We start from the raw sequence: 17,171 nt of genomic DNA, 5'->3' as shown, positions 1-17,171 counted from the left end.
GATCCCAGAAAAGTTTGCCCAATTTGAACACTTTTTTTAGTAAGAACTGATTGTGGCTGCGAAACAACTTTTGTTAATAGTTTTACTTCATGATGATTAATGCGGTCTGATTTTCAGATGAAATCCAAATTTGAAATAAGTTTCAAAAAGATCTTGAAAAACGTAAGCAATGCAGCACAAAACAGAGACTGGATGACAAACTAAAACGCGTTGAAATGTTAACTGAATACATTTGTGGACTCACTTAGACGTTTTTCACAATTTCTGAGCTCATCTTTCAGATTTGGAATCGATGGGAGAAGTTGGTTGTTTATGCAGAAGAAATACAATTATTGTTAAATTTGACAGCATTTTGCATTTAGGATACAAAGATGTGTTTTAAGCAGGAGGCAAGTGACTGACAATAAACCGTAAATCTGCTCTTTTGAAAAAAAAGCCAACAGGTAAAAAAGCTCAGCCATAAACAAAATAGCTTTATTTAAAAATTTAGATTTGTTTGCGTGACATTGGCTCGGACTTCAAAGTTACTGTCAAGAATGCTTGTTTGTTGGATCAATAAAGTGTTGCTATCTGCGATATGTTAGAGCACCACATCCAGATGTTGCAGCTCCCATGAAGTCTTTGATCAGTCTTCTCCGCGGAGATTGGTTTTGGGCATCCTCAGCTGTTTCCGGTGGTGTCCGATAAGGTAAAGGCTTCACGTCAACTAGCATTTGTGAGACCCAGGTTTTATTCGGGGGCGGTTTTCTTGCACCTCCAATTGCTTGGACGTTATTTTAAAGACAACTTTTTAGTTATGCGGCCTGTGCTCATGCGGCAGGTCTCCACAAACCATTTAAGTCGTGTTTTGGTCAGTGTTTTCTCAATGGATGCGGACTTGCATTTCAAAAGGATGTCTCTATTGCCATGTTTTGCCGCCGACTCACTGTGAATATCTTCTCAGGCATTTCATATGGAAAACTTCCAGTTTCGCAAGGTCTTTAGCTAGTATTGTCCAAGTTTCAGTGCAATATAGTAAGAGAGAGAGAGAGAGAACAAGTGACGAGCAAATTCTCATTTTTATGGGCAAACTCAATTCGTTACTCTCCCACAGTTGTTTTCTGATGCGGTTTAAGGTGTAGTTAGATTTTCCAATGCGCATTGGAATCTCAATAGAACAAGTGGTGTTGTTGATTTATCGGCCAAGATGTGTGAAAGTTACTACGTTCTCAATTTTGCTGGTTTCCAGGCTAATTGTTTGCGTTGAAGAATACAGCTTTCCTTTTAGGAATGTTGATAATAAGTCCCAGCTAGGCAGCCTCAATTGATATCTCTTTATTTAAGGAAGCGCTGTGCATCCTCTTTGTTTTTGCTCAGAAGAACTCTGTCGTCCCGGTGCAACGTATCCTACTAATATCACTACGAATCCTGATTATCTTACTAAAACTCGATATTCCGTAATTTCCTGCCTGGAAAAAATTTTTACCCGTTTTTCTGTAATTTCCTGCTCAGAAAAAAAACTTTTACCTGCTTTTCCCACAAATCGTACTAGGAAACTTTACTATTACTTTTTTCCTGAATTTCCTGATAGGAATTTTTTCTCTGTTGTTTTTCTACGTTTCCTAATAGGATATGGGATATTTTTTGTGGGAATTTTACCTCCACCCAGATAAAACTTGTACCGTTAATAGAAAATTATTTAACGTTAAAAATAACTGCGTGGGCTCTAACTGACCACTAAGTATCGAAATTGACTTTGCATCGAAATCACCCATCTATTGCATCTCATGTGTCCCTTGTTTGTATTGTTTGAGATCCGGCTTAACTAAAACTCACCCACCCCATTTTTTCCACTCTCGTGCATTCTCCTTTTTGGTCCAGTCCCGGCTTATCTAGGACCCGTCCCCACCCTCTTCTTTCTCTGCTCTCATGTGCTTTCTTTCTGTTTTGGTCCCCGCTTAACTGGGACACGCTCCGCCCTCTGCTTTCTCTGCTTTCATGTGCTCTTTCTTTTTGTTTTGGTACCGGCTTGACTGGGGTCCACTCCTTTTCCTAGTTGCATGTTTTAGTGTGAGTTGCATTTTCAAGTGCATGCCTGCCTGTTTTTCGTTCGCTTTATTGATGCTACAACAGCTGCTAATTTCCGTTTTTTTTAACGAGAAGCCCGTTTGTCTTGCTACGACTTCTATTAACCTCCTGTTTTTCTTAAAGTGATTCCTGTTTTTTCTATTAGGAATCCGCTTTTTCTTTCAAGGAACCCAGTTAGTTTTTGAATTTTACTGCTGAGATGTTGTTTTTAGCCCATATTTCTAATTAAGATTCTGACATTTCTCAATTTTCCTTGTGTGAAAAGTGAGCGCTTGCACATACTTACCACAACCTACATTTCCTGATAAGTTTCTTGATCAGATCCTTGTAAGATTTCTTCTATTCTTACCGGGAACAAAACAGGAACTGGTCAAGAATTTTGGGATTCGTCAAACCCATAAGATGAGATCAGCGTTGTAAGAATCTCATGTTACTTTACAAGTTGGCGAATGGGTTGAATTCATTATCCAGTCAACGACAACATTAAAATTCAGAAGAGAAAATTTGCAGCCTTACGTACTTCTGTCTGTTTTGTAAAGGGGTTGTTAAGTAGTTGTTTTCGCTCACACGGCACTGACCGTTGTTTTAGTAACTTTATAAAGTTTTTACTAATTTTTTGAGCATTGAATTAGGTGCACAAAAAATAACCCATTTTTGTATATAGTTCTTCCCCCAAAAAATGGGTCAAAACGAAAAATTAATTGTTTTTGAATGGAAGAGTAATTGAAAAATTTGAGAGCAATAATTGGTTGGTATTTCAAAAAAATTTACTCTATTCTTCGACTTCATTTTCAGTCCCTATCCAGGGACATAAGTTTTCTGATTTGAGCGGGATGCTTGCCCGAAAATTGAGTAACTAATTCCCACGGAACGCCACTTGCGGCATATTCTAATAAACATTAGCGCACTATCTCAAAAACAAAAAATTTTTTGATTGCTTAGCAGATCAAACAGAAAGTCAGAATTAAGCATCAGACTTCACTCCTCAAATTGATTGGCTGGCCATTTTTATTGTAATTCCGATTTGTTTGCTTACATTGCATGAGTTCAAAAAAGGAAATTTTGTCATAAGCATCAAAATCTGTCACTGGCCTTCACGGATGAATATAACTCAATTTTAGAATTTTCAGCATGCATTAGCCTAAAACTTTATTGAAGCAATTTTATTTGTAATTAGCTAAAGTTCAAAGGATTAACTGTTTTTGTGAGCAATGATATAGTTATTTGTGAAACTGCTATATGTCTTCTTGATCCACAATAGGATTCAGAGGGACATTTCTGAAGTTAATCAATAATTAAGTTTTCGTTGACTTCAGTTAGGTTGACATGATTTACTTAAAGCGTGAAAAAAAGTGACATAGAGCATAGTGACTCAAAAAATCTGACATTTGCCATGTAAAATTTTGTCACTTTTACGCTGTTTGAATTTTTTGAAAAACTATTTCACATTAAGAATTCTCTAAAGAGCATTGACCTTCGAAAAAAATTGACTCGAGAACAAAAATCACCTAACAACTCTATGCAGTTTCTACTGCGTTTGAAAAAACTACTCCCATTTCTTACAAATTTTGAGAGCGCTATCCGTCAAAAAATAAGGCATCTTTTTTCATCGCAAATTATCCAGCCTAAATTAATTTCGGAACTATTTTAGGGAACTCCTCCTAATTTTACTGGCTTTTCGTACAAGAAAAATCTTGGGTTGTATTGGTGCGCTGTCTTTTTTTTAAAGATCTGTTCACACCTTTTGACTTTTTAATATCATTGAGATGTCAATCTAGAGTGGTGATTTCAGTCACTCGCTATAGTGGTAAACAACACAAAATGATACTTAGAATTTTAGTGTAACTTTGTTCAAACTGCCTTGACATTAGTGCGAGAATTTGATAGTTGAACAAATTTATGGTTTTGAGAAACGAATTTTATTCAGAACTGGCATTTTGATTTCTGTTTTCAGTGGTTTTTCTCAGAGTGCGGTCAAAAATCCGGATATAGTGTTCTACTAATTTTGCCTGTTGATAATTGAATGAAACCTAAATCGGTGCATTTTTATTAGTTTGAAAAAATTGTTCTCATAAAATACTGTTGCATTTTTCTGTTATTTGCCCTTTTTTCAACACTTGGGTTCTCTGATAACTTAGTCCCATTAAGGACAGTCTCATAGATTGTTTTTGAGGCATAAGTTAATCAACTTAAACCCCTCAGTTCATGGCCGACTGTTTCTTTGATTTTAACACTTTCTGTTTTCAAAAAACATTACTGAAATTCTGAAATTTAACTATGCACGTTTTTTTTTGTTGTCTTATCAATCCGTCTTTTTCAGACCAAGTCTTATTCATTATTAATGGGACTTAGATGAATTTAGTGAGTGATTTAATGAGTGGTTCAAGTTCCTACATAAGATTTTTGACACTATTTGTTTAAAAAATGTTTAATTTCAACTTATCCTCTCTTTGATGCATATTTTGTTGTCCTATCAATTATGTCCGATAATAAAACTTCCCATTGGTGGCTACTGAGGCATAAATGACTCTATTTAATCTAATAAGTGGTTTTTAAAGCTTTGACACATTTTATTTCAAATAAAAGAAATTGTGGTGGATTTTATTGTTCTGCCGGTATATGATACTTTTCTTGTGGTTTTGTTGCCTAGTGTCAATAAGTAAAGTTCTCATTGCCCTCCTAGAGTGGCGTAACTTTATTCATTTTTTGCTTTTAGTTTCTTGCAATTATTTCTGATGACTTAGATGTCAAATAATGTTTGTTGAATATCTCGTCTTTTTTGGTGCTCTTTTTGTCCTTTTCACCTATTGGGATTTAAAAAGGTAATTCTTGATTCTAAACTTGTATGCTATACTGCTGTTAACAATTTTTTATGCAGCTTCGTTTTTGTGAGGCCGCTAACTTTCAAAAAGATTCTGATTTTTGTCAAATTTGGTTTTTGCGCTTATTTTATTTTGTCCTTCATTGATTTCGGCAAGGTTGTTATAAGTTATACGCAAGCATTCTGATTTTCGAGTCATTAGTTCAAACACTTCTTTGGATTGTAATTGATAACTTCTCTTGCTATGTTTTTCATTTTGTCCTTCTTCGATTCCTCGCGTCTATAATCCCAACAATATAAACAAACTTTACGCATGGAATTCGTCTTCTCCAGCTCAAAAAGACGTTAGAAACGTTTACTTGTGATACTTGCTTTCCATTTACGATTCTGTTGACATGGTTAGACACAAGTTTATACTGAATAATAGCTGGTAAGTTTTGAGACGGCTGCTCCAACAAGTTAATTTTATGGTCCATCGATAAGTTATTGAAATGTTGCGTTCGGTTGCTGTGTTGATTGTGACGCTGGCCATTGTGCGAACTGTGGATAATCGGAATTGGTTGGACTTCAAGAATGCAAAGGAACGAAGCAACGGTCAAGTGGATCAAAAGCGATACGATTGTTGGTTATCAGTTTTCAAATGAGCTAAGCGAAATCAGTCAAAACCAAATTACATATTTCAGATCAGAATTATCAGGCAAACTGCGACGTCATCATTTTTGAACAGCTTATCTTAATTGCTTTAATTTATTTTATTGTTGTTACGCTATATGAAACAATGCGACGTGGAAACAGGAGGCAAACTTTTTCACACATAATCGGTCAGTTCGGCTAAATTTGGCGTTTTCCGGACATACTTTCGACAAATTTTTGTCTATGCTTTGTTTTCTCGTTTTCTTTTTTGCGTCTTTTGTTGGCTATTTTGAGACGTTTTTGAGACTTGTCAAGTCTTTTCTAAGACATGCGGGTCTAAATGCAAGTCTTTGCAAAGCGATGTGAGTGTAAGAGGAAGACTTAACCAAGATTTGCATTTCGACGTGCAAGTTTTAGTCAAGACTTGGATTTCGACGTGCACGTGGTGACTAATACTTGAATTTAGACTGCTGTGTAAATGTGATATGATCTTATCTCTGAATCAGTACTGATATAACACTTACAATTAGACGTGCCCAGTTCTAATATTTGTTTGTGGTACTATTGGGGACGTTTTGATAACAGATAAGCCAGATACCTGCGTCCTCCTGCTCGATTAAGAAACTAGTTTTATATCCTTCCTAACGTAGCGTTTTCGTCAAGTGTCCATAAGCTAAATGCCACATGTTGCCCGAGTACGTCAGATTTATGACCAGTTGGAGAAAAAACTGACGTTTTCGTTGTGGCAATTGGTGGATATTTAAATATCACACAAGTGTGCGCCTTTTATTTCCCTATTCCCGTATCGAGGTGTGAGCGATTGATAAAGCGATAAAACATAAGTAAATACGTAGGGTTTATTGTTAATGTGGTGAAAAAATGTCACAGATAAAATTGCAATTCCTTAAAATTTTTGAACGCTAGGTTCAATGCATATCCTACAAAGATCAGTGCGCGCAACGAACTTAGTACTGAGAAATGGAAGATGCTTGCAGTGAAATTATTTTTTTTACAGCATTTTACCTTGAACGTATATTCAAATAGTAATGTAATCAGAGTTCTCAAAGGGAGTAACGATGAAAAAAAATGGTTACAACAAAACTGCACTGCCAATATAGTTGTTCTCTCTTACGCAGGGTACGAAGCACAAAAATTTGCAGTACAGTCTTGAACTACAATTCAAAAAGTTTACATTGACTAAAAAACAAGATCAAGTAAAGTCCGAAAGTTTGAGTGATGAATTTTAATTCTTCAAAATGAGTAATGTGTATATGGTGACCTCTGCAACATAGAGTCGCGATACGGTCACCATATACACATTACTCTAATTCCCTTTATATATCCACTACTCTATATTCACTTCTTTTATATTTAAAATCTATCATATCTTGTCTCACTTAGTGCAATCCACTAGTACAGAGTTAAGCTGGTAATCAACCATTATCAGACGGATACTTCGGGTTCTATCCCCACTGACTCCAGTGGACGTATCCCAGATGCTAGTATAAAACTAATCAGTGAAACTGTTTCGCAGATGAGACCGTGTAACAAGCACGTAAAACCAACTTGCAAAAGTTGTTGTAACCACTTTGTGGATCTGTGTAACCACTTCGTGGATAACTTGAATAAAAAAACCAGCTTAACTCTTTTATAAATTTTAACTTTTTGCTAATATTTTATAAAAATTAATTATCTGCGAAGCAGCTTCATTGGTAAAACCTAACTTCACCATTACTATTTCTAATACCTTTATCATCAAATGGATCAATAGCTATTTTGTATTGTTCTTTAGTTTCTGAATGATGTTTATTACTATCAATAGTATAATTAGTTACATACTTAGTTTTACCTTCATATATAGCGTTTTTATATTCTTTAATAGTAATTTGGTTTCTAATAGTAGCTTTGGTTATACCTTTTAACTTTTTCTCATCTTCTTCTTTAACTGTATTATAACAAAATGCTTTAGCTTTAAAGAAGCAGGCTTCTATAATAGTATCATTAGGTAATTCATCCTTCATCTTACCCAACTCATTATTATGTAAAATATCTTTTATCTTATTCATTTCAGTTTCCATATTACTATCTAAAGGATTATTTATGTTTATAAATATACTATCTGTATCTGTGTAATGATAACTACAATCTAACTCTTTCTCAAAGTAATCATGTATAGCTTTATACATAAATAGTTTAGCTTTTTCTAATATAACAAATTCGATATAATTAAACTTATCTAATTTAACATTACCTCTTGTTTTATGTACGGCTACTAGATCATCATCAAATGCTACATAATATTTAAAACCAATATTTTCTACTAATTTAATATATCTATCTACATCATTAACTAATTCTACATCTTGTCTATTATATACATTTTCTATTGTTTTTCCATAGAAAGCGTTATTCATTCACTTAAAGAATACATCCCCAAATTTATCACCCTTAGCTTTAGCTTCTTTTCTTTTCTTAATATTAAACTCAATATAAGGCTTTAACCACTCACTCTTACTATACTCTAACTTTTGCTTAATTGTAATATTTTCCAACTTCACACCACTAGCTAAATACCAATCTAACATCTCACCATCAATTACATAATCTACTTTGTCCGTTAACTTTAACATTAACTTCTCATTAGGTTTATATCCTTTCTTTTTATTTACATTTTGATAATCTGTAAACTGTGCAATGTTTGCCCTAGTCTTTTCAGGAAAGAATGGATACTTGTTTGTTTTCTGTTTCAAGTCATTATTATACTTTATATCATTAGTGTAGATATAACCCTTAGTAGAGCTAGAGCTAGTATATACCAGATCACATACTTTAATCTCACCAGTAGGTAAAGCTTGAACCATAGCAGAAGCATGTAATGAGTTGAAGTCTAAATATGTTACATAATTCTCTTTCCCAGTACACTCAGGATCTATACCTTTATTCAAGCATTTTAAATGATAATCACCTAATACTGAAGTTAACCCACCTCTAATACCATGTTGTATTGTATCATAAATATTAACTGTATTTCTTTATAATATTTAAGTCTAACATTAGTATATTTCAAACCACATAACCAAGTTAATCCAGGAGTTGAATATGTGTAACAAGGATCTATTTCATAATATTCTAAACACTTATCTCTTAACCTTTCAAATACATCAATTGATAATAATACATCTGTTTTAAGATATAACATCATATAATACTTTATTGTCTCACATTTAGTATATTCTTTATCTGTAATACTACTTTGTTTCAACTTAGTATATTCTTTATCGGTAATACTATTTTGTTTCAACTTAGAATAGAATGCTTCCTTAGGTGGTAATGTTGTTTCATATAGTTTATCTATACTATCAAACCATTCATATGGGAATATACCTTTACGTCTCTCTAACCCAAATTTGTTTACAGTTACACACTCTTTATCACTCAATGTTTTACTTATAGCATCTAAGCTAAGTGGAAAGAAGAACCTAAACATATCTAATGCTTTAGCATAACCCATATCAATTCTAATATAATTCTCATCAGTTTTAGTTAATATTTTAGGTCTAAACTTTTTTGCTAGTTTAGTTATAAATAAGTGATTATCATAATTAGTAGAGTTAAATGCATATATTGGTACGAATGTATTCTTAGCTTGGAGGTTACATTTATTATGAGCATAACCTCTAAATTTACCATTTAGAAGATCATGATCTCTAACGATGTCTTCACCCACATACTCATTACAATAGTAACATCTACTATATAATGGAGTAATACTATCTTCTTTCAATGGAATATTTATACTAAATATATCTTTAAATAATTTATTATAGTGATCTACTCTGTCCACAAACCAATCAACTACTTTATCACCACAGTTACATTCATACTTATCTTCTAATATATTAGAATAGTCACTTTTTATATATAAACCACAAGCAAAAGGAATGTGTTTACCATCTTTTATTATACATTCAAAATCATAATACATAGCAATTGGTACTCGTTTTTATAATGGAAATTATCAAACTTTAGATATTTATCTTTATGGAATGTTCTTCTACCTATATGTTTCTGTGTATTACATAAATCCAAATATTTATTTAATGCATCTTTCGTTCTAAATGATACACAACATTTTAGACATGGATAACATTTATGTTTAGGTGATTTTCTTAATAAGAATGCTACATCTTTACATAGGAAATTATCAAACTTTAGATATTCATCTTTATGGAATGTTCTTCTACCTATATGTTTCTGTGTATTACATAAATCAAAATATTTATTTAATGCATCTTCTGTTCTAAATGATACACAACATTTTAGACATGGATAACATTTATGTTTAGGTGATTTTCTTAATAAGAATGCTACATCTTTACATAGGAAATAATGGTTATCCCAGTGTAATATGTTACATCCTTTAGGATCATTATGATTAATTAATACATGATTAATAGTTTTATTTTTATTTAGATTAAATACATTAAATAATAATTTATCTTTACTTAGTTCTCGTATTTTCTTCAAGTGATAATAATCATATGGAGGTGTAACTCCATTCGGTAATTTTATCTCATTATTATTTTCTGGTTTATTATAATTACTAACTCTACTGGGATTATGTGGTGCAGGATGTAGATAAGCAATTAGACACCATAGTAAATATTTATTATCACTATTATGTATATTAAGTATATATCTAGATGTGAATGGTAACTCAGTATCAAATCCACCATTAGGATAAAACCTATGTATATACATTGTTCTTCCAGTAAATCTTTGCATACTCCATTCAGATTGATTCATTTCCTGTTCCTGCATTCTTGTCTCTAGTTCCCCATTCAATAAATCCAAGTCATGTGCGCCATTATATTGCCTAGTCAATAACCTAAAGGTGAATTCGTTTTCTTCTAACTTATCATCCGTAGGTTTTGTATACCTAACTACATCAAAGGTGTTAAACTTAATATGAGGATGTTTGTTATGCAATGACTCCAGTATATTGAAGAATTTAGGATCTTCATAATTTCTAATAGTTATAATTATTTGATTATGCTTCATGTTATGATCTAATCCTAACTATCTAACTTTATCTCTCCACTTCTTATCAATAAGTATTTTCTGTTTAACATTTTCTTTATGTTCATCTGATCCACTGTGTTCCTTTTTATTGCTATATCTAGTATTACATAAATCACAATATCCATCAGCTATATTATCCTTAGTTATATCTTTATCTATATCCTTATCAGTTAAACTTCTTCGCAGATCCTTACCCTCAACATTATCCAGATGCATCTTTGTTTTTAAATGTTGGTCAACACTATATTGACTCAGACTTGTCTTGCATATTACACAATCAAACTTACTCACGTTCTTTACTATTTCCCCATTAACCAATCTTACATTTTTCCCTTGTTTTATTGTTGTTACATGTTTATTAAATGCAGTAATATTATCAAGATACATATCACAACTATCACAAAACTTTATTCCATCTAGTTTAGAGTACTGCTCATCCAACTGTCGTTCTATATTTTCATTAGTGACTTTTAATCCATCCTCGTTGGCACTCTCAATAATTTTATTTCTATTATACAGTCGCTCATTCTTTTTATGTTTAAGTGATTGAATGTGACGGTTATAATTCTTTAGAGTTAATTCTTCATTACATTCTTCACACTTAAACTTATTTGTTTTAGGCTTAGATGTGGTAAAATCAATTGATGAATCTGTATCCGAACCCGAATCCTTATCCTTATCAGAACCTAAATCCTTATTGGTGTAACCACTTAATGGATCTGAATCTACATCTATATCTTTAGACTGATCTAAATCTGGATGATATTTAGCCTCAGCCTCACGCATTAGATTTTTCATATCCTCGCCCCTTTGTTTTGTTTTAGCAACATATTCATCATATGACTTCTTTGCATCCTCATTTATAAGATTAAGCCTTCTGATTGACTCTAAAGGATCTTCTTCTTCTTTATCTACTAGTTTGATTTCTCCCCTTACTTTATTTTTATTTTTTAACATTTGGACCGCCTTGCATGTGGAACTACATTGAACTTCATAAGGTTTATCTTGTTCACTTTGAACTTGTTCGCTTTTAGATTGAGCTTCCCCCACCAAATTGAATTTGAGATTGAGATTGAACTTGTCCATGGGTTTGGACTTTTCTAGTCCATTTCCAGTCAGGATGTGTCCGTTGTTTTCCTGAGCATTCATTTTCATAGGACAAGTTTTGAATAAAATATTATTAAAATAAGTTTTCACCAATATAAAATGATTAGTACCAAGTGCGATAAATGTAAAAATAAAGCTTGGTGTTGGAGTTGTGATGATTGCCAAAGTAAACCTTTATCATGTTTTGTATGTGATGAAATTATAACATATAGAGAAAGACATAATCATATGAGTAAGCATTATAATGATCCAGATCAATATTTAGTAAGTAAAAAGAGCAATGTAAATAAACATATCTCTCACTATAGATTCAAACATTACACTTGTAGGATATGCTTATATCTCAATAGATATAGATTTGGTCACACTAAAGAAAGATTTAAAGAACATGCAAAGAAATATAATATCCTTGAAGCAGTTCAACGGAGTTGTTTTGCAAATTCACCGATAGTGAAACATGGGGAAGCCCTTTCTGCGAAGCAGTTCCCTCTGATTGAGGTCTAATCAGATAAGAATTTCATTCTGGAGTTTAGAACAATAAAACGTTATTTTTAATCCTTATATAATGATTTATCTATTTGTGAACCTAGAAGTTTGGGAATGCGCTAAGCCTTTGTTTCACCAACCAAAGATTTTGTCTCCTCCTTGATTATTTAACTATAAAAAATGGCTAAGCTAGATAAACTTATAGAATATCCTACAGTCTAGAAAAACAAAACAGAAAGAATAGATTAGAAGCTAAATTAAGACAACAAGAATATTATGGTGAAACAGAAGAGTTATTTGATCCTTTAACTAAAACTTTAAATACAAACGCTGAAACAATGCAAGCTCTTCAAAACAACACTTTGGCTGTGCTATACAGTAACACTAATACTTTAAAGAGTCTAGGACACCATCAACAAAACAGCTTTCTTGATGAACGGGCCGGCCTCTTAACACCCATGCCCGATCCACACACAACATTAAAAGAAGATCGAGGGCAAACTTTTGCCGTAGACAATGATATGATTGATATTTTATTACTAATGGGTAAACAAACAAATAAACAATTCAAATTAATATTATTTGATCCAAATTCAAACACATTTAAAATAAATGATGTAGATGTATCTCTAGTCCCTGATGGTATAAAAATGAAAGGTAAAGTCTATGATTTTTCTAAGGGTTTTTCTATATTTATTACTAATAAAGATGTCACTGAAAGAGATATAAAAGGTGATGAAATCAAAATAAAACAATTTGAAAGGGATATTAGCTATAAACAAAGAGGAGATACCAAAAGTAATAGATCAAAACTTATAAGAAGAATGTTTTCCAGTATCGGTGAACCCACTTCTCGTGTTATTTCAATACCAACTTCCAGTGAAGATGAAATATATCGTCGTGATACTAGTGATTATGAACAGGGGATAGTAGAAAAAGAAGAAACTGATTATGAGACTGATTATGAGACTGATAAACAAACAGAAGCTAGTGGTCTTAGCAAACCAAACAACGAAGTTGCAACCACTATGTGGACCCAAATAATTTAGTAGAAAGACTAGAATTATTAATACTAGAAGCAAAAGCTGGTCATGATGGAATATATAAAGAAATGCTAGATATATCTAAGCAACTATTATTTATGAATATTATTAATCAAGAGTAACTAGACAATTTTGTTTTTAACTATGGTAAATAAACAAAAATGAACAAAACTATCAGGGAAACTGCTTCGCAGACCAAGGAAGCTGTTTCACAGATGAGCAAAGCTATGACTACGTTCATCAGGGAACCCGCTTGGGGAACCAAGGGTGGAGCCCCTTCGCAGATGACTATATCCACAAGTAAACAAGACACGATTAAAACTAAACAACAACTATTAGATAAAGAAGTATTTAGCCCTCAAATAACAAAGTTTAGAAGAGAAAGAGTAATACCATTATATAAAGATGAAACATGGTCAGCTGATTTAATTGATAAGTCATCTCTAAGTAAATACAATAATAATTATAAGTTTATATTAACTGTTATAGATATATTCAAAAAATATGCATGGGCTATTCCATTAAAGAATAAATCTGGTTTATCTATAACTAATGGTTTAAAATAGTATTAGGCGAAAATAGAACACCAGAAAAGTTATGGGTAGATAGAGGTAGTGAGTTTTACAATAAAACATTTAAATTTTTACTTAAAGAATATGAAACAAAACTATATTCTACTTATCGTGGTTTATAGGCTGTATTCATAGAGAGATTTAGAAGAACATTAATAAACATAATAAATAAACCTATGTTCATCAATGGCGATGGGAATTGGGTAAATATATTAAATGATTCTGTTGTAACATATAACAATAACATTCACTCAACAATTAATATGACACCAGTTGACGCTTCTAATAATCCTGATAAAGTTAAATACACTTTTAGTTTTAAGAATATTAAACCTAAACTTAAAGTTGGTGATTATGTTAGAAATGCAGATAAACGTAATATGTTCTCTATTGGACACACTTCTAAATGGAATAGAGAATTGTTTAAAGTTAATGCAGTTCTAAAAACATATAAAAGAGAAGATATTAATGGTGAGATAATAGAAGGTAAATATTACGAACAGGAATTATTAAAATCCGAGTTTTATTTTGAATCTAAAAATAAGGTTTTGGATTCTTTAGATATAGAACTCCGGTCATCTGCGAAGCAGGTTCCCTGATCTTCGAAGAAGTTACACTTATAAGCCAGCAAGCTGGATTCAAATCTTTCTGTAAACAAATACAAAGATGACAAGAAATAGATTCGCTCAAGCTAAACATCAATCTGGGAACCCGCTTCTGGGATCAAAATCAACATCAACTTAACACTAGGAAAGGCTCGTGGGTTATTCCTAGAAGATAATGATAATATTGATATAAAGGATATCTATAAAATTACAAATGTACATCCTCCGATAGATGAAAAAGATGTTGTTAATAAAGAGTATTGTGACAATAACTTATTATCCTCTTCTAATAAAATAGACATTTTAAGTAGAAACATAACTGAACTAAGAAAAGGTGACTTTGATCAAGTTACCACTAAAACATTACAACTAAATGAAACACAAGTTAATGAAGAACTAATTTATGAGTTTTTTTTTAATCAACAAATGAAGTCAGAAATACTGTTAAGTTTTGTAATAAAGTTGCTGCAGATACTATCTCTAAATATAATCAATTAAAACAAGAATTTGATAATAATAAGTTTAATCAGAATATCACTAACATACAACTAGATGAAATGTTTACCATTGGGTTAAAATAATATAAAGAAGTTAATAAAAAGACTAATTCTTTTATAGATGAAGCCCTTTTAAAGAATAAAAGGACAATAGTACAATATATAAATGCTATACTTTTACGAAGTACGTTATTTGATAATAAAGAACAAGAAAGTCTGGAGAAAAATTACGGTTTTAAACAAGAAGATATAACGAAAGAAATAAAAAAAAGAATTTTTACTAATTAAAATAACCGAAACTATGACTAACCCAACAGCACCGAGTGAAAGATTACTTTACCCAGATTTGTCATCAGTATCAGAACGAATAATAAATGAAAAGATTCAAGCCAATAAAATATTTAACAACAATATTAACATTATAAAGGATATTAGATTATATTATGAAACTGAAACTATTAACTATAATAAGAAGTTAAGTAGATATTAAAATTATATTAACGTAGCTGAGATAACAGAAATAGTATTATCATCAATAGCAACAACGGCAACAACAACATCAGTTGCATTAACAGGTATAGGATTACCTTATTCTATACCAACAGCTTTTGCTACAGCAACTGATTGTGGTTCATTATCAAAAACAATTAATACTAAAATAAGAAAAAAATTATAAAGTATTCACAAATGTATATTTTAGGTAAACAGTTTAGTGACAAGTTTACTAAACTATATACTAAATCAATGAAAGATAATAAAATAGATAATGATGAATATAATGAATTAGTCAAGGTATATGAAGAATATAAGAAGTACAAGAAAAACAAGCTGAGTGCTTTTCTAAACTAATGTTGTTAGTGATTAGTTATAATAATGTATTAAGCAATAATAATATTAAAATTAATATTTATCCGCGAAGTGGTTACACCGATCAGGGAACCTGCTTCGCAGATCGATAATCATAAACATAATATAAATATAATCATAATCATAATCATAATCATAAATATAATATAATCATAATCATAAACATAAACATAAACATAATCATAAATTTAATCATGAGTATAATCAAATAATTGTCTCTTCTTAGTACCTAAGTATAACCCTCTTCCTTTTTGTACTTTTTTTATACCTTCGCCAGTAGTTGCAAATTTAATTAAATCAGGTGTGGCTGATAAAGCAGCTCTAGGGTTTCTAGATGCAGCTGCACTCCCTATTTTACTTGCTATTTCTAATGCTCTTACTGGATTCTTATCAACTTTCTTTCCAAAGTTAACGGTAGCTCTACCAACACTTTTGAAGAAACCTTTCAATCCCTCAGCTTCTATTGTTGCATCAGATACTGTCAATGATTTATTCCTTCTACATTTAGTGCAGGATCCTCTTAACATTTTGAGACCTTTTGAAGTGATAGCTCCACTTATATTAATAGTACCACTATAATGTCTACCACCAACAAAATATGAATTAGTTTTGAACTTATTTAAAAGACTCATTTCTATATATAAAAAATAATGGAAGTTAAAAAGTATAATGCTTTTGTTGTTATTAAGCCCAAGCCTAAGCCCAAGCCCAAGGTTAGACCCAAGGCTAAGATTAAGCATGAAGCTGGAGGCTTATCTCAAGAGAATAAAAAGAAACTAGATATTATTTATGCTAGGGGTTTTGTTAAGACAAGTAAGAAATAGTTATAATTATAATTATCAGGAACTGCTACGCAGATAATTATATTTATGATAAAATATCAACCATCTTATTACCATCACTATTCACACTAATAACCTTTCTAGATAATACTAATGCGTGACATATAACATCTGCAACTGCAGCACTAAATTTAAAAGTTGTATTGGTTGTGGACCTATATGATCACTTTGATATCTAGTATCAAATACATATATTCTATAACTACTTTTGAATGTTCTATGATTTATATATGGTTATATATTATGTGGTACCCCATTATAATCTTTATTAAAGCTAACAATCTCTTTAAGAGCCTCATTTTAATTATTGGTACCATAATAAATATTCATTCTATCCTCAGGATAAAACTCACTACCAATCTTACAATAACATTCAGTAACATTCATTATATCAAATGTACTTGCATCATGAGTTTGTTCATTAACATTTTTTTTTCAAAACCAACTATTATATATTGTGGTCTTTCCATACCACTTTCCATACCAAGGTCAAACAAGAAATTAGTAGCATTGGGTACATTTTTATAAAATGTCTTCTAAAGTCTACAT

The sequence above is a fragment of the Convolutriloba macropyga genome, chromosome 11 (genome assembly GCF_964194025.1).
Source record: "Convolutriloba macropyga chromosome 11, txConMacr16.3, whole genome shotgun sequence".
Lineage (NCBI taxonomy): Eukaryota > Metazoa > Xenacoelomorpha > Acoela > Convolutidae > Convolutriloba > Convolutriloba macropyga.
The sequence above is the reverse complement of the archived record's forward strand: the minus strand, read 5'-3'. Positions refer to the sequence as shown.